Raw genomic sequence first — 19,814 nt, 5'->3', positions numbered from 1 at the left:
CACACACACACACACACAAAGAAACAGGAGAAACTCACTTTTACGATAAAACCACTCTTGAGATGAACTAATCTACTCCCTTTCACTAATGACATTAGTTTGTTCGTGAAGGAAGAGTCTTCATGACCTAATCACCTCTAATTAGGCCCCACCCCTTAATGCAATTGCACTGCAGATTATGTTTTCACACTTTAGGGGATTCATTTAAACTACAGTAATAGCACATTCTGAGTTTTTGTATGTATCTGTCAAATTTTAGTGCTAGCACTTTTTTTTTAAATCAAATAATACAGCCTCTTACTGATGACGTTTACTGGTCAATCTTCCTCATTAGACTGAGTGTTTGAAGTCAAAAATTACAGTTTTCATTTGTACATTCTACTCAAGGAGGATAAGGCTTAGTAAACAGTACGTGCCTAACTAATTTGAAATGTTTGTAAAACATCACAAAAAGAACCCCTGTTTAATTTGTATATCTTAATATCTATCCTGAGTTATACTCCTTAAAACCACCTGCCAGTAAAAATCACTTATGATATCTGTTATTTGAAATGAAAAGAATCAAATCTTTTAAGCTAATTTACAAATTTAATGTTGAGCAGGGAAGTAAATGGTACAATTGTCAACAGTGTTTTCCAAATGCGTTCAACATTCTTAGCCACGAGAAGTTAATATACAAAAGATACATTATCATAGCCCTGAAAGAAGAAAAGTGTACATGTACCCTCAGTGCACTCTTGAAACAACCTGCAAGACTTGAGAGTCAGTAAAAATACGTAAAACATCTTTTTTGCATCATCAAAGAATTTTTGATTCTGTACCTTCTTGTTTATTTAAGAAAAATTCTAATTATGCTTTAATTAATATTCATTTCAAAAACAAGAATATATTAGAATCCACACTTTCAACAAGCTTTTTCCTAAAGCTAATTTTACATTAAAAAGTTTTTTCTTCTAATTTCAAAAACATTTATAAAACATCAATTGTAGAAATCTATTTTCTATTTTACTTGTGTATTTTATCAGCTTATTTTATGTTTAACCACATGAAAATCATGGAGAAAATGTGTCTATGGTTAGGTAGAGTAGTCCCCCTTATCCACAGTTTTTCATTCTGAGGTTTGAGTTACCAGGGATCAAAACTTGGCCAAAAAATATTAAATTAAAAAAAATCCACAAATAAACAGCTTCTAAGTTTTAAGTTCCCTGCTATTCTGAATAGCATGAAGAAATCTTTTTCATTCCTGCTTTGTCCCACCTAGGACATGATTTACACCACCACAATCATCCGTAACCTCTCAGTTATCACTTTTTTCAACTGCCATGGTATGGTAGTGCTTGTGTTGAAATAATTCATTTCTTATTGTATAGCGTCCCCAGGCACATGAGTAGTGATGCTGGTGATTCAAATATGCTAAAGAGAAGTCATAATAAAGTGCTTCTTTTAAGTGAGAAGGTAAAAGTTTTCTACTGAAAAAGAAATGAAAAATATATATGCTGAGGTCGTGGGTTGAATCTTTTACTCATTAAATTGTGAAGAAGGAAAAACAAATCTATACTAGTTTTGCTATTGCATTTCAAACTGCAGAAGTTACAGCCGCAGTGTGTAATAAGTGCTTATTTAAGATTTTAAAAAAATGGTCATTAAATGTGTGTGTAGAAGGCATGAACAAGAAACGTGTTCCAACTGATGGCAACATGTTTCCTCAGAAAGCCTTGAACCTATATGAAGATTTTAGCAAAAGAGCCCCCAAAACAAGTAATGCTAAACCATTTAGTGCAAGTAAGGACAGTAACACAGATTCAGGAAAACAGAAGGTCAATAATAGCCTAAAGCTCATGTCAGTGCCTACATCATTCACCTCATTCCAATGCATCATGTAGATAATGTATCATATCACATCATCGTCAGCTGTATATTCCATAATCATTTACATTCAACATGTTCTGTTTTATCTCATCATTTATTCCATATCTCAAAACCTGAGGAACATGGTCATCTTCCTGGGATTTAAGTCACAGTATAAAGGATTGCCTTAGATAATTATTTATTCTTGTCTACAAGAAAATATTTCCAAAATCAGGTTTTTCTTGATTTACAAATATTTCGTGAAATTATTTTTGACTATTGCTTTATTTTTATTTTCTACGTTCTTATCTGGATTTCTACAATAGGTGCCTAAATGTCTTTCTGCCTTCAGAACAGCGTCTTTCCGACAACCACTCTAACATTCTTCAGTCCCATGGGGGAGATCACAAGGTCACATTCCTTTGATCCAATTTTACCCAATTTCTGGCAATTCCTCTAATGCACTTCATGTTCTATCCTCTCTCATCAGTTGCACCTGTGAGTCTCTGCCTGAAATGCTCTCCCCATCTGGGGTCAATAGAGTGTCTTTTAAGTATAACCCATGCACTGTCTGGGGTCCATAATGGATCCAGCAGCATTTCCTCTGGGCTTCCCTAGTCCCTGTGTGTTAACCATTTATTTTCTTGGCTAGTTATAAAAAAATTTACTTGAACTATTCCTATGATACTTGAATTGGACCGTCATTTTAGTTTATGAGTGGCAAAGAAGGGTCTGAGTATTCCAGCAAAGAAGTATGTAAGGAACAAATTATGAGAAAACATTTAGGAATAGGGAAAAAGGGCTAGGTGGGCTGGCTCACACCTGTAATCCCAGCAATTTGGGAGGTCCGGGGCAGGGGGATCATCTGAGGTCAGGAGTTCAAGACTAGCCTGGCCAATGTGGTGAAACCCCACTCTACTAAAAATACAAAAAATTGTGTGCCTAGTTGGCATACAAGTCCTTTCAAACATGACTCAGTAAATTATAGAAATTAAGTTTCTCTGTGACCTACACCTCACAACCTCTTAATCCATTCTTGCTCAATATTCTTAACTCTGCATCTAAGCTTGTCGTCATATTACTCTATTTGGATGTAGTTACACAACGATAAGTTCCTTAATTAATGAATTAATAACATGGAATTAGCATTCATTGAGCCCCCTCTTTGTATCAGACATTGTTCTAATATTTGCTGACATCTACAATATTTTTCACAGATGTTAAAATACTTCAGGATATACAGTGTGAAACCATTTGTTGTATTTGTTATTTAGGTTAAAATATAGCATACACACTGCTAGAATTTTGATTACAGTCTGAAGCACAGAAATGGTAAGATCGCATAGAAGTCGGGAAACTCCAGCCTGACAGGCAACTATTACCAGTGCATCTCATAATTCATACAACATCCAGCACCATAAGTAGTATGGGTGAATGTCCGTAACGGACTTAAATTACAGGTCTCTTATCTGGCATGAGGAATGTTAAAATGGGTTCTGAGTGGTAAAATTAAATATGTTTCTAAGCTAAAGTATTTTAGAGATACCTTTTATCTTTGGAAGAATTAAGAATCCTGTGGGCCCTGTAATTTTCACCCTTACAGATAATGCTCTAGCTAAATTTTTAATTGTTCTTGTGCAAATCATGAACCAAGAAGGACTCTGGATGCCTGATGTTGACTATAAAGTAAGTAGAATTCTGCCTCAGTAATCTTGGCAAGGTTATGTTTGAAAAACTTAGAAGTTCATGGAATGGAACATTCTGAAACCTACAAAACAGTTTGGATGAGTTTGTTTCTTATAAACATGAGTAAATGTTTAGTTAATAAAATGTGGTTCATGTAGCCAGATTTAGTTTAGGACTTGTGTTTGTTATAAGGTAGCATTGAGTTTAAACAAGGGATGCGGAGAATAACTAAAACTCATTCACCTTAAATTTCTTCGACAGCTACCAAAAATCTTAGCTTCTGCAAAACCAAACTTACGCAGATCTTTTCATAAAGGACAAATTAGCCCTAAATCAAATGGACAGATTATACAAATTATTGCAAGGCATTCATATAACCTGAGAATCTTCGTTCCATCAAAATATGAAGAAATCTAATATGCATAAGTCGGCGTTCTGTAATATAAGTTAAAAAATGCAATTTTTATTCCTACATGAAGAAGATGCAGATGAAATAGTATACAGGGTAAGCACCACTAATCAAAAAATCTCAAATCCAAAGTACTCTAGAATCCAAAACTTTCTGAGCTCTGACATGTCACAAAAGGTGAAATATTCCACGCATGGCTTCATGTGAAAGATGGCAGTCAGAAACATATCCCTAATAGACGAAAGAATCTTCCAAGCTCTTAAGCTGCAATGTATCTTTCTGTGTCCACCTAGATTTCCCCAGGCAGGCACACTCATAAAGGGTTATAAAATGATATGTGCACACAAATGTTGTTTTGTGAACACAATTATTTCAAATATTGTCTAAAATTATTGTCAGGCTATCTGCGTAAGTCTATATGAAACATAAATGAATTTTGTGTTTAGACCTGGGTCAATTCCCAGGATATGTTATTATGTATATGCAAATATTCCACAATCCAAATATATCCAAAAACTGAAACTCTTCTGTTCCCAACATTGTGGACAATGGATATTTAAGCTGGATTACATAGCTTTATAGTGCGTGTATTAAAAAATACGATTGAAGTCTGTTGATAAAATTATGAAAATATCAGTTTAAGCTAAATCCTGTTATTCTGTATATCAGAAGGGGACACACAGTGTTTATGTCCCACCACCTCCAAGTAGAATATGACAGGTATAAGGAATAAATAGCTGAATATAAGTATTCATAATCCTGAATTTATTTTGATGAATTGTTTCACTTACGCTAATTTCTACTTTCATGAGATATTTCCTATGTTTGACCGAAGGGGTAACCTGTAGATGCTGGTGCTAAATCCAATATTTTATCATTGTAAATATGTTTATTTACATTTATATCTTTTGCACTATTCTGTAAACTTCAAACTGCAGCATTGCAGTAAATTCATAAGTTTTCAAAAAATTCCTCCCACTCCTGCTCTTCCTCCTCTCTTCTTGTTTTCTTCTTTTTGTTAGAAGCACAAGTCACGTAGCTTTGCTGACTGATGTTTGGGATGCTGGGAGCAGAAAGTAGAGCCACAGGAAGGAAGATGGAGAGAAGAGCTGAGGGCTCTCAACGCAGGTCACCTGCCAAAACACTGAGAAATACAATGTATTAAAATCCTGAAGTTACAAGATTCAATCATTGTGAAACAAAGAAATAGGAAAGAAGGTTTTTTATCTGCTGCATGTGTATTATTTGAAGCATAGATAGAAATACTTGAGGCTAGAATTTATATTTGCCTGCTGTTGTCCAGTGAAGATTTTAGAACTCTTTCCTAATACTAGTATTGCTGGCTCAGAGGCAAACTTATGTGTAAGGATTTTAATGCAGTTTCCCAATAACATTCTCCATGAAATTTATACCAACATTTCAAATGGTAACTGATGGTACCTAGTTTACACTGTCAGAATATTTGATAATATCATGTATTAATTCTGTCCAATTTTAGATTTTAATAATGATAGCTCATTTATGACAACAGCTTGTCATTGAAACTTGGGAATTACCTATTTTCAAATGTGGAGGATGGTACATCAGACATGATTATGGGAATATTGATCATATATTCTAAATATTAGATATACATTACATTTCACATTGCTTGGTAAACATATAATTGTTTGTCTACGTATATATAATCATTTTTTCTCAAAATTTCCTATTAGTGGGTGTCTGTCGCCCAATCTGAAGTGCAGTGGCACGATCTCTGCTCACTGCAACCTCTGCCTACCGGTTTCAAGCAATTCTTCTGCCTCAGGCTCCTGAGTAGCTGGGATTGTAGGCGTGTACTGCCAATGCATTTTTGTACTTTTAGTAGAGACGGGATTTCACCATGTTGGCCAGGCTGGTCTCAAACTCCTGACCTCAGGTGGTCTGCCTGCCTTGGCCTCCCAAAGTGCTGGGATTACAGACGTGAGCCTCTGTTTCTGGCCTTTTTTACATAAACATATCTAGTGTTCTCTAGTGAAAAAATACAGCTGGACGGAAGAAGGGAAGGAAGATGAAGGTGAGAGAAACAATGAATTTGAGAGAAAATGCTATTTAGACTAAAATAGAATGCTGCAGATACCAAGACAAAGTGGTTAAGATGTGTGTTATGGAGCAGAAATGCAGAAAATACCACAGTAAAGAGATTTACAGTTGGATTCTTAGGTCTATCTTTTACTCTGTCAATGTTGTGGCTTCTAAACACATCAGTGCTCTCCTTTGATCCATGTGTTAATTAACAGCCAACACTCTGCCCCCTCTCCCCAATTCTTTCATCATTTTTAACCCAATCTATTTCTAATCCAGCTAGTCACTGTAACAAATGTAATCATCTAAGAATTTTAAACATATTTTTGATGAACTAGTGAATATACATCATTCTCCACAAAAATACTGTTTGAGAGAAAAATTCGATGGTATTTATAATCATGTAAGTGCATCCACACATGCGGACATATACATATGTAATATATGTCTATATTTATGTATCTGAGTTAATTGCATAAATTCGAGTGGCTACCTGGATTAGGATTACACTGGGCTTTGCTGGTGAAAGAATTTGGAATGTTGTTTGGTTACCCTGTAATACCTAGATGAATATATTAACTCTGTAATGCTATTACTGCAGAAACTCCCTTAGATGTAATCAAGGATGATTGCATAGGGACGCATACTGTTGCACACTTTCCAATCATGAAAGAGAGAAAAATAAATATATTGTAAAGTGGAAATAGCTTAGAAAACTAGAATGCCTTTTACTAAACCCTTTAAAAACAAACACCATCTATATATATTAATATATTGATACTAACAGATTTTCCTTTATCTCTTATGTGATTATAATTCCTACTTTTCACTAGTATTTTTATTATGGACAGACATAGTATTTTATTATGGATAGACATAGAAACAAAATTCTCTCTACACAGGGTGTAAAATTAATATATAATTTTATATATAATATATAAAATATAGATTATATAAAATATAAATATATAAATATTATAAAATATATATAATGTAGGGACTCGATTAGTTTCTGCTAGTGTGGAGACAAGTCATATCATGGCAAGGGACCATGATAGTAGGAGCAGTCAAAGGAATTCTTGCATTGTGATGAGTGCATATAAGTTAAATGAGCCTCTTATCAGTAGAATTGATAGCAGGATAATGGCTAGGGTTACTTCCTGTGAACTTGTTTGGCCTACAACTTGTAATGTGCCAATTAGTGCATACTTTGGATTTGAATGCTTATCCTGATCATAGAATAGAGTTGATGGCTAGGCTTGATATGGTTAGTAAAAATAGGAGGCCTATATTCAAATTAATTAGAGGACCTCCTATAGGGAGGGGAGTTCACAATAGGAGAGAGAGAGAAAAGGCCAGATTTGGAGCAATAATACAAAGGGTAATAGTAGATATTGAGGGCCATAGGGGTTCTTTGGTGAAAAGTTTTATTGCATCAGCGAATGGTTGAAGCAGTCCATTAGGGCTTACAATGTTAGGCCCTTTGCATAGTTGTATGTAGCCTGAGTTTTCGCTCAATGAGTGTAAGGAATGCTATGGCGATTAGAGTGGGAAAAATAAGTAGGAGAAGATTAATTATGGGCATATTGTTAAGAAGAGGAGTTGAACTTCTGATTATAAAGTTTTAAGTTTTATGCAATTGCCAGGCTCTGTCATCTTTACAAACCCTGTTCTTGGGTAAGGTATATCATGATTTGTTAAATTGAGATAACGTCATTTATGAGGAAAGGGCACTTTATGAGTGGACCCTATTTCTCTTGTCCTTTCATTCTGGGAGAAATCTTAAATAGACAGAAACAGACTTGGATTGCTCTGATCTGAACTCAGATCACCTAAGACTTTAATCGTTGAACAAATGAACTCTTAATAGCAGCAGCTGCATGATTAGTATGTCCTGATCAAACATCAAGGTCATAAACTCTATTGTTGTTATGGAAATCTAGAATAGGATTGCACTGTTATCCCTAGGGTAAATTATTCCATTGATCAAACTACTGGATCGATATATATTGATACACTTAGAATAGTGCTGTCTTAGTTAGGTTGAGTCATGCTCTGAGGTCACCCCAACCAAAATTTTTAATGCAGGGATACTGGCTAGGGCCTGTAGGCTTTTTGAGTTTTTATTTGCATTAATAAAATGAAGCTCCATAAGGTCTTCTCGTTTTATTTATCTACATCCGCTTCTTCCCAGATAGGTCAATTTCACTGATGAAAAGTAAGAGATAGCTGAACCCTCACGTGGCCATTCATACAAGTCCCAATTTGGGGAACAAGGGATTATGCTACCTTTGCACGGTCAGGATACTGAGGCCATTCCTGCATGAAAGTGCATTAAAAGCTTACCCACATGCATATAAGCATGTATTAGAAATCCCTCCATCAACCTACTAATATTAACAGTACAATACAAATTTAACCCAATTAGTACTGTCAATCCTTAATATTACATAGTACATATATTCATTCATTGGCCACAGCACGTCCCAGTCAAGAAATTTCTCATCAATATGGATATCCCCCACCAAACTTTGCTCTCTTAACCTACAACCTCCGAGAAATCACCATCCTGCTCATGAGTACTACCCTCCTCGCTCTGGGTCCATTACACTTGGGGGAGACTACATTGAAACTATACCTGCCATCTGGTTCTTACCTCAGGGCCATAAAATTAAGATCGCCCACACTTTTCCCTTACGTAAGACATCTCTATGGACTAATGACTATCACCCTATTAACCAGTCATGGGAGCACTGCCATGCGTTTGGTATTTTTAACTTTGGGGGTGCTATCACTCACCATAGCAGAAGACCTGGTCCCCTCTAAATAAGCTGTAGATGAACTTGGATTTTATTTCTGCCAAATCAATTGTAGAAGCTGAGCTTATATTGAATATTCTGAACTGGCATTCCAACCATGAGGTGATTATTAATTCATGCTTGATGGACATAATAATCAATCAATAGGTGCATACGCCCACGCACATCCACTCACTTCCAAGAACTACTTCCGATTAAATCGGCAAACCCTTCATCCCCTCATCTCTGAACTTATCACCAACCCAGGTCAATGTGCCCTTGCCAAACCCCAAAAACAAGAAACTAAATGCAACCCAGTCAGAGTCCAAAAACTGTATTTTAACCATCAATATCCCAACAGCTACCCTTCAATTGATGTAATTTTCCTAAAAAACTCTTAAGACCCTCCTACTAAATTAAGGTTCCATTTCGTATAATAAATATAATAACTAAAGTTTCACCCTAATACTAGTATAGGACGTAGAGCATACCCCTCTGAAAGTGATACCCCGCATATTATACCCTAAATCAGTTATACCCTAATTATAAATATTCTCTCAGTCAAGCCTCTGTCAATTCCACTTTAAAGACTCTAAATTTTCAGAACTGAAAATTGCGATTCATAATTACTTTTTCCCTTCACATTTTAATCTTACACGTAATTATTTTTGCAGTTAATGTTGCTTAATTATTAAAAGCAGTACACTGAAAATGTCTAGATGGGTCTCCACAACCCCATAAACAAATAGGTTTGGTCCTGGCCTTTCTATTAACTCTTAGTAAGATTACACATGTAAGCATCCCCACCCCAGTGGAAATGCCGTCTAGATCCCCCAGATCAAAAGGAGCAGATACCAAGCACACAAAAAGGCAACTCAAAACAGTTTGCTCAATCACACCCCCATGGGAAAGAGCAGTGATATGTTGGGGGCCGCACCGGGGGTGGTGGAGAATGAAAGAACACACACAAAGACAAAGACACACAGAGAACATGGCGGCCGCGCTCAGAGCCTCCGCCTCACTTTATTTATACTCCATAAACCTCACATCAGCAGAAAGAATGCAATGCAAAACAAACTTTCTTTTCCCACATGTAACCTTCTACTCAGTACCTTGTTTCTATATTCTTTCTTATCTACCCGCCTTCTTGGCGCCTACGGGAGTTCATTAAAAGTTCAGTTGGAGATACTGTCCTTGAGCCCTATCTATTCTCAGCATACTGTTTTCAAAGGCCCCTGCATTTCCCCCCTTTTAATTTTGTTTTGCCTCAATCCTAAAAAGGTAGCCCATATTTGTTCCTGTGTTTTCTTTTGTTTTTGATGGGGACGGAGGGAGCATCGAATCACCAAAAGAAGTAGACCCAAACCAAGTGCCCAAAGCAATATACTTCCAGAGATTGTAGAAATCCATGTTTTTATCTGAGTCCATGGGTTAAAGGCAGCAAGGCACTGCCCCAGCTCCTGCAAGGTTACAGTTCCAGACAGCACATGTAATTGTTGTCAAAATGCTTCGGAAATGTTCTGAGTGAGCTCTTGAATGTCCAAACTAATATTTTTATGGCCAATTAATAATTTTCGGATTACAGTCCAATTTTGAGAGATGTTAAAAGGCACAGGCGTTACACAAAATTGAGTGGAATTCCAATCACATTGTAATGTTACCTGAGTACTGAGTACAGTGAGCTGATCTCCAAGCCATGTCAATGCTTGCTCCATGTTGTCTAATCTTTCAGCAAGTTGAGAATCAATGTTTCGTTGTTGAAGCCATAACCGGTGAGATTGTTCATGCCATTGCTGCACAAATTCAGCATTTTGTATGCTTTGATGAAGAGCGAGCCCTGCTACAGCCGCAGTGGAGGCAATGTCAACAAGACTCATCACCGAGGCAATTATAAGTCCAAGGGCACGGCGGGTTCGCTGAAGAGAAGTCCAAATATAAGTTTCAAGAGGTGATGCCCCCCACGGTCGCGTAAGATTAACAGGTAGCCAAATTTCCTTACGAGCCCTGAGGATATAAATATCCCCAGCAAAGTTGTGCCACCAAGAATGATTGAGGCAAGACAAAAATGTACACGTATTTGTACAATTAACAATTCCCGTATTATTATCCCATGTCAAATTCCCTGCTAATAATAGGTAGGGCTTACGGACACAAGCAATAATATATCGAGAGGTATTCCGATATAACTGAATATGAGAGGAATTAGTTGGGTTAGAAAGATTAAGAGACATATTCCCCACAAAAGTGCTAATGGCATCGCCTGCAGCTAACAACTTCCAAAGATGACTCTGTACTTAGGCCTCCTTCACACCATACCAAGGTTTCATTATTGTTAGCAGCAATACTTTTATTTACCCGGTGCCATTTCAAAGATATGTGACTAAATTTTGTTTGAAAATCACCGTGCACACTTCAATCAGTTATTTGCATCCCATTGTATTCTAATAAAATCCGGGTTTTATTTCCCCGACATAGTTGTCACTCCAGCACCTCAATATTAGGAGAAACCTCTGGAATAGGACAAAAAGGTAAAGAACTAGGAATAGTTCCATTACTATATATAGTATGATTATAATAACAGTATTAGCAGCCACATAACTATGATTATAGCGAACAACCCAGGCTTCATACGATTTTCGGAGACAATGAGAACTGTTTCCCATGCATATTGGAAGTTCTTCCACTCCAAATTGGTATGTGTTGTTTATAATTTCCGTTTCCCGTTCTATATTGTCCTTGTCTATATAGGGGGACGGCATTCAAGTAGTGTCATTGGTGAAAACCTTAATTTCCGCCTCTCCCCAGGTGACTCCCTGATACAAGGGTGGAAAGGGAATATAAGTGCAATATTCATACAAAGCCTCACTAAGGGAAATAAGTCCCCCGCCGAGGCACATCCAACAAAGGAAGAAATGCATACTGAATCCAGTTTTCTTTTCAACAGGGTTTCAATCATCTTGTAGGAAACCACTCAGGTCCGCTCCCTGTAAGGACAAGAGCATAGCCCCGTCCCTGTTTTAGAACTTGCCCTTGAACATACTTACCTTCTTCATTAGGATACCAAATCTTTAAATTGTCAGCGGGGACTATCACCGAGGGAGGTGAGGAAAAATGGGTTACGACAGCGGAGTCTTGCAATTGTCTCCATTGATTCAAAAAATAATTAAGGTAAAAAGAACCTTCAAAATCAAAAAAATTAAGGTAGAAAGGTTAACCTTCAAAAAAATCTGTTTTTTTTTGGGGGGGGGCTCATTTCCCCCTTTTTGTTTTAATAGTTGAGTTTTTAAAGTTAAATTTGCACGCTCAATGATGGCTTGACCTTGACTGTTGCCCGGGATCCCGGTGATATGTTGAATATTGTATTGCTGTAAGAAAACTTGTAATTTATGAGAGACATAAGCAGGGGCATTATCAGTTTTAAGTATAAAAGGAATGCCCATAATGGCAAGACAAGCTAAGAGATGTGTAATAACAGAATCAGCTTTCTCAGATGGCAACGGAGTGGCCCATTGAAAATGAGAAAAAGTATCAATGGTATGATGAACATACTTTAATCGTCCAAAAGAAGGAATATGTATAACATCCATTTGCCAAATTTGATTAACTTGAGTACCTCTCGGGTTAACTCCAGGATGGAAGGATGGAATGCTCAAAGGAGCACAGAAAGGACAAGCTCGAATAAGAGAACGAGCTTGTTTACGAGTTAAATGAAACTGTCGTTGAAGGCCAGAACTATTAGTGTGATGTAGAGCATGTTCTTGTTCTGCAGCCTGCAAGTGGCCAATTAGAAGTGAATCAATCTGAGTATTTCCATGAACTAATGGTCTAGGCAGTTGAAAATGAGAACGAAGATGAGTGATGAATAAAGGAGCTCCACGTTGGCTCAAAGTAGAAAATAACAAGGAAAAGAGTTTTTGAAGAGAAGAAATAGCACAAAGAGGTAAAGTGGCCTGAGAAATATAAGAAGTAACATAAACGGCATATTGAGAATCACTAACAATATTACAACCAGTAGTAGGGAAATCAAGTAAGACCATGAGAATAGCAAACAATTCTCCCTGTTGCACCGAGGGATAAGGATAAACTGTAACTCAAGATTGATGAAGCTTCTTGCCAAGAATCAGAAGTTGCAAGAAGATAAATGGTCTGACTATGAGTGAATTGAGAGATAATTAAGGAAGGATCTCCTCCCCAAAGTTGTCGACAGTGATGCCGTCCTTTGATGATCAGTTCAGCTAAACAATCGATATAAGTAGCCAAGCGTTTAGATGTTTTATTGGACAAAAAGATCCATTCTAGCGGCCGATTGGTCTGATGAATCATTCCTGTAGGAGAATGTAAAGTATGAAATAAACAAAGGGAAAGGGGAACATCGGGAAGGATATAATATAAATGAGCCTTTTGAAGTTGCTCTTCCATAAGCTGGAGTTCCTGTAAAGCCAAAGGAGTTAAATGACGTGAGCTGTCCAAGTGACTGTCTCCTTCTAGAATAGAAAAAAGATGTTGTAACTGAATAGAGAAAAAACAATTTTTGAGATCTATGACCATTAATTTTTAACTTTGTGGGATAAGGGCAGGATTAGGAAGACCAGGCTGTAAACTTTCCCTAGGTTTAATGTAAACATTTATAGTTTTAAGACAAGACAAAGACGGGAATTCCATGCAGAAATACGTGGCTTTATATTCCCCTCGGCCATTTGTTTTTTGACTTACTCTTTTAGAGTCCTAAGTATTTCTTTAAATAATGGTCACTGTTTCACCTAAATAGGAGTGGTGGCTATGAGTTTAAAGGATTGTAGCCCATTTTGAACATCATATTTTTGGCAGCTGAGGAAATATGAGGAATGTTTAAAAAAGCAGCAAATTGTTGTGAAAGATCTTGTTCCCAAAAATTAATATTGATAGGAACAATATAAAAATAAAAAAAAACACTTGACCTTGTTGACCTTTAGGACCGACACAGGTTAAAGGCTCTACGTCTTGATAAACCACAGAAGCAGCACCCAAGCCAGTGAATATAACTGAAACTTGTCTTTTTTCCTATTGTATAGGCCTCTAATTTAAACAAATAATAGACATATTCACCACCGTATCAATTAACCCTTTAAAAACTATTTCATTAACGTGCAATGAACATAAGGGGTTTTGATTAGAAACTAAAGTTTCCCAAAAAACAGTTTTTTCTGTGCTACCAAACCCTCCCTATTGAGAATACGTTCCCCTGCCTCTAGGCATATAAATTGTGAGACTTGAACCATAATAAGAATTTTATTAGTAACATCATGTCCTTTTGGCAAAGGGCCACACACTCTAATAGCTAATTTATATACTCCTCTATGCACATATAGAGGAGCTAAGTCAGAACATGGTAAGAATACTGGAAGCTGCACTTGGACAAAACAAAATGTAGCTTAAATCAAAGCATCCACTTACACCCGGAAGATTTCATCACTACCTGATCACATGGAGCCAACTCGAGTCCCAAACTTCACTAAAGTGCTATCAAATTATCTCAATCAAACCATTTACCAAAGTATAAGGCTGAGTAATAACTAAGTCAGCAGCGGCGCTCTGCTTAGTTGCCACATAAAGCTGAGAAACTGGGGTAAGGTGTGGGATCCTTAAGGAGGACTTGAATTTATTCCTTGATGTTGCAGGCCATTGCTCACTGGGTATTGTATGCAGATTTAGTCAATAACAAATATTTGTAAACAAATAAGGTGATTACAGGTACAGAAATTCAGTTCGTAGCTTACTATTCAATAGAGTATCTGCTTTGTAAAAGATGGTGGACCACAAAATACTCAACGGATTTTGGTTTTCAAAACCCAGTGATGCTATCCAAGGCTAAATGGTTACTTGAAATTGGGATTGGATCTGGTGCTGAGATACAACTTTTACTTAGTTATTGATTTTTCTTTCCTCCGATTATTCCAAGGAGGGTGACTACCATTTTTGTACTTTATAGAGCAGTCTAGAGGAAAGGGTTAAGCATGTAAGCTCTGGGGACAGAAAGTCATTATTTTCAAAATATAATAGCTATATGACCTTGGATACATTTATAAAACTGTCTTAACTCTGTTTTCCTGTCTACAAAATGGTAATAATTATAAAATTTGTCAGTCTTAAAGGGATGTTGGAAGAACTAAATGCAAGTGAAGATTTTTTCACAGTAGTAGGCACATAGTAAGTACTCAGTATACTATGGCTATTATTACTGTTATTATTGTTAATATTACGTCTATTTATTTTAGCTCTTTAATGTAACAAGTGCAGAACCATAATCTCACATCCTTCAGAGTCACGCTGATCTTGTATTTTTTGGTCCTTTGACTAGTTTAGTGATTTATTACAAGAAACCTAGTTCGTTTGTGCATTCTTTTCCTTTCTTATATTTCTCATTTGTAAAGACTGATAAACCAACTACACTTTCAGACCTGGTGACATAAATTGTTGGGGCCCCAAGCCTGTGGGCCCCGGCTCCCATTTCCCAGGAGAGGAGACAGTAAATTTCCACTTTTATCAGTTTTGAAACGACATTTATTTGTCCAATGTCGACCTTTACCACAACATTTGTACACCTCTGAAGGCAGCTTTCTGCCTTGAGGGATAAAAGTGTTCAATTTTTATGACATTCTTTTTTGAAATGTCTAGGTTTACCACACTGAAAGCAAACACTTTGTTTGTTATTTCCTTTTAAGGCTTTAGACAAAGCTCCAGCAAATAATTGAGCATTATAAATAGCCCTTCCAACCCTAACACAAGTTTTAATATATTTATCTAAATTGGCCCCATTGGCCTTTAACGATTTTAACAATTTTTGACAGTCAGCATAAGCATTTTTAAAAGACAACATTTGTAACAAAATTTTTGAAGCAAGGTCAGCACCCACAATTTTCAAGACAGCACCCTGAAGACGGGCTACGAAATCTGAATATTGTTCATTTGTGCCCTGTAAAATCTTCACAGAGGAAAGGGAAGATTTTCCTGTTATCTCTACCTTATTTTAGGCCCTTAAAAACAAAGTCTTGATTTGAGTAAGGGCAACATCTTCTAGACCAGCCTGAGCACTAAGAGTAGCATATTGGCCCGTGCCTGTGAGTTGTTCCTCAGTGGCTCCTAGGGGATCACACATAACATTTTTTCTAGCCTGTACATGCGCCTTGTTCATTTACCAGCTGTGCAATTGTAACCACTGAGAACGATCAAGAAAAGCCTTCCCCAAAGTCTTCCAGTCTATAGAAATTATCAAATTTTCTGATGAAAAAATATCAAGAAGACCAAGGATAGGGGTTCATAGTTAGAAATGGCAGCTTTCATTTCTTTTAAAAATTTAATTTGTAAGGCATTAAATTGGACATTATTGCCACCATTTGAAAACTGAGCAGTAGGAGCAAAAGAAGCACAAATAATTGGAAACAGATCCAGCTCCTTAAATTTTTTTTTTTTAATCTTTTCCTTTTCTCCCTCCCCCAATGGTGGGCAAGGCACTGAGAAAACTTTGCCAAACAAAGGTAAAGATAAGGAAGCCCGGGGGTTGGAGGCACTGGAAAATTCTCTTTTAACAGGGCAGAAGGAAAAGAAACAGGGAAAGCTCACAAAGGTGAATTAGAAGAATGTATCTGTAATATTTGTTGAAGCATTTCCATAATACACTGCATGTCAGAATTTCCCTTAGAAGAAGGAAGAGCTGGCTTTTTCTCTTCTCCCCCTTTTGCTACCCTGGCACAAATGGGTTCCATTTCAGATTTATTTTATTTTATTTTATTTTTCCAAATCCTCAGATACCTTTCCTCCTGTGGCTACATTACCACACTCCGAATCAGTCTCAAGTAACTCTAATGTCTGAGTGATAGAGTTACACAAGGTCCACAATTTTAGAGGCATAATATCCCCTAACTGGAGAGCTCTAAGCAAAGCTTTTACTACCTGTAACCATTTTTTCCGATTCAGCTACACTTTAGTCTGATACTGAAACCAGTAACAATGTTATTCAACATGGGCAAACAACTGCTTCAAAGTCTTTTTCTTTCATTTCTACTCCCATAGACAGCAACAGTCCTTGAAACAGCCATAAATATTCTGAGGCCAGAGAGATGGAATTCCCATAATGAAAGCTTAAGAAGGTTCCCCTTAACAATATCTGAGCCTTACCCGCTCCTAGGGGGTTCCCCTTCTTGTTCTCCCCTACTCACCCGTGCTGACCCTGCTCGCTGCGCCACTTGTTGGGGGCCGCACCAGGGGTTGTGGGGAATGAAGGAACACACACAAAGACAAAGACACACAGAGAACATGTGAGCCTCCGCCTCACTTTATTTATACTCCATAAACCTCAGGTCAGCAGAACTAATGCAATGCAAAACAAACTTTCTTCTCCCACATGTAACCTTCTACTCAGTACCTTGTTTCTATATTCTTTCTTATCTACCCGCCTTCTTGGCGCCTACGGGAGTTCATTAAAAGTTCAGTTGGAGATACTGTCCTTGAGCCCTATCTATTCTCAGCATACTGTTTTCAAAGGCCCCTGCAGTGATAAATCTTTAGGAATAAACAAAAGATTAACTATGGTCTACTGATGTCGAGGGTTGGTCAATTTCGTGCTAGCCACCGCGGCCATACTCAACCCAAGTTAACCTAATAGAACTCGGCGTAAGGAGTGTTTAAGCTCCCTAAATAAAGCTAAACTCTAAGTTATTAGAAAAAAAATGAACTCCAGATGAAAGAAAATATGCTATGAAAGTGGCTTTAATAGCCTAAAGACACAATAGCTAAGACCCAGACTGGGATTAGATACTCCACTCTGCTTAGCCCTAAACTCTAATAGTTACATTAACAAAACGATTCCCCAGAATACTACAAGCAACAGTTTAAAACTCGAAGGACTGGGAGGTGCTTTATATCTCTCTAGAGGAGCCTGTTTTATAATCAATAAACCCCGATATACCTCACCACCTCTTGCTCCCAGCCTATATACCACCATCTTCAGCAAACTCTAAAAAGGTTATGGAGTAAGCACAAGTATTTACATAAAAATGTTATGTCAAGGTGCAGCTCATGAGGTGGCAAGAAATGGGCTACATTTTCTGTATCCAGAAAATCTTACAACAACCTTTAGGAAATTTAAAGGTCCAAGGAGGATTTAGTAGGAAACCAAGAGCAGAGTGCTTAGTTGAATAAGACCATGAAGCATGGACAGACTGCTCACCATCATCCTCAAATATTGCTCTAGAAACTATTATCACTAAAAACTCTCTATGCACATATAGAGGAGCTAAGTCAGAACATGGTAAGGATACTGGAAGCTGCACTTGGACAAAACAAAATGTAGCTTAAATCAAAGCATCCACTTCCCCCCGGAAGATTTCATCACTACCTGATCACATGGAGCCAACTCGAGTCCCAAACTTCACTAAAGTGCTATCAAATTATCTCAATCAAACCATTTACCAAACAAAAGTCAATATGATTCCTACACCTTCTCATCTGATAAATAGTTGAAAGAGATTTTGGCAGTAACCAGAAATAATTTCATAAAGAGGAAAATAAGTAGATATTGAAAAATTGATTGATGTTGGGGTCTGAACTTATATATCATATTGAAAATTCTACAATAGATCAGGTAATGAATAATGCTACTGAGATAAATATTATGGAGAAGTAGTCTAGTTTGAAGCTTAGTTAGAGTTTAAGAGTTTGAATTGTCATTCAGTCAGTTTGAGATAATGACATCTTGGTCTGTATATACAACCTTGTGGTAGGGATGAGGCTAATGATGAAGGTGCATGCAGCAGATATTTTTACAAAATATAGATATGAACGTTTTTCAGGGATTAGTTAAGGTAGTAATAACTGGTAATATTAAGGGAGTTAGTGCTATGATAGTAGTGGAAAAATACATGTTTGTTACTTTTATTTGGAGTTCCAGTGATGTTTATGGTTCGTAAAACCAATGGATAACTCCAATTCTTTAAAAACTGAGAAAGCCATATTGTTTGGCATGGGTGCATGAGTTAGCAGTTCTTGCGTACTTTCATGGCAGTTAAGAGGTTGAAGGCTTCTATTATTAGATTCACAGTCTAACGTTTTCGTTAAGCCATAGCTACAACATGAAAATCCCATAATAATTTTAGGGTATAAGGATAATAGGAAGATAGGTGCAAGATGTATAAATATCCATGTATTTTCTCATGTAAAGGAAGGTTTAATACTGTTAATATAATATGTAAGTCTCCCTCATTGTGTTGCGGTCAACATACTTAAGGAGTAATTAGTATATTAAGTCCTATAAGCACAATAGTAATATTTGATCAGGAGAATGAAGCCATGGTTACAAAGAGTTCTCCTACTAGATTAATGATAGCGGGTAGGGCAAGGTCAGTGAGATTTGCTAGAAGTCATCAAGACGCTATTAGTGGAAGCAGAGTTTGAAAACCTTGGGTAAGTAATATAATTTGGCTGTGGACTCACTCGTAGTTCCAATTTGCTAGGCAGAATAGTAAGGATAAAGTAAGTCCATAAACAATTATCAGTTTTACAGGATAAAACTGTAAAACTTCAGGGGGTTTGAAAAAGGACAGCTGTAATAACAAGTGCTATGTGACTTATAGAGGAGTAGGCGATAAGTGACTTTAAATTCGCTTCTCGTAGACATATAGAGCTTGCCATGACTATTCCTCATAGGGATAGCGTGAAAAGGGGCATTCTATATGTTCTGTTAGGGGCTTGAGAATAAGAGTAAGCCATACTATGCCGTAGCCGCCTAGTTTTAGGAGTACCACTGCAAGTATTGTTGAGCTGGCAATAGGGGTTCTACATGGGTTTGGGGGAGTTATAGGTGAAGTCCATATAAAGGTATTTTTACTATAAAAGCCATTATACATGCTAGTCATATAAGATTACTGGATCAGGAGGCTAATAGCTCCTGGGCAGTAAGTATATTTACTAGTATATTTAGTGTACCTAATGTATTTTAAGTATGGATGAGTGTAATAAGTAGGGAAAGAGATCCT

General features: G+C 37.0%; 1 long non-coding RNA gene across 1 annotated transcript; it reads right to left on the bottom strand.

The window, feature by feature from the left end:
• Nucleotides 1-568: 568 nt before the first annotated feature.
• LOC144334592 (uncharacterized) lies at nucleotides 569-17,097 on the bottom strand. Its single transcript, XR_013404553.1, has 2 exons — nucleotides 17,001-17,097; nucleotides 569-5,087 (listed from the first exon to the last, which is right to left on the bottom strand). It is a non-coding gene; the product is annotated as an uncharacterized LOC144334592 (long non-coding RNA).
• Between the last annotated feature and the right edge of the window lie 2,717 nt (nucleotides 17,098-19,814).

This window comes from Macaca mulatta, chromosome 14 (genome assembly GCF_049350105.2).
Source record: "Macaca mulatta isolate MMU2019108-1 chromosome 14, T2T-MMU8v2.0, whole genome shotgun sequence".
Taxonomy (NCBI): domain Eukaryota; kingdom Metazoa; phylum Chordata; class Mammalia; order Primates; family Cercopithecidae; genus Macaca; species Macaca mulatta.
The sequence above is the reverse complement of the archived record's forward strand: the minus strand, read 5'-3'. Positions and strand labels throughout refer to the sequence as shown.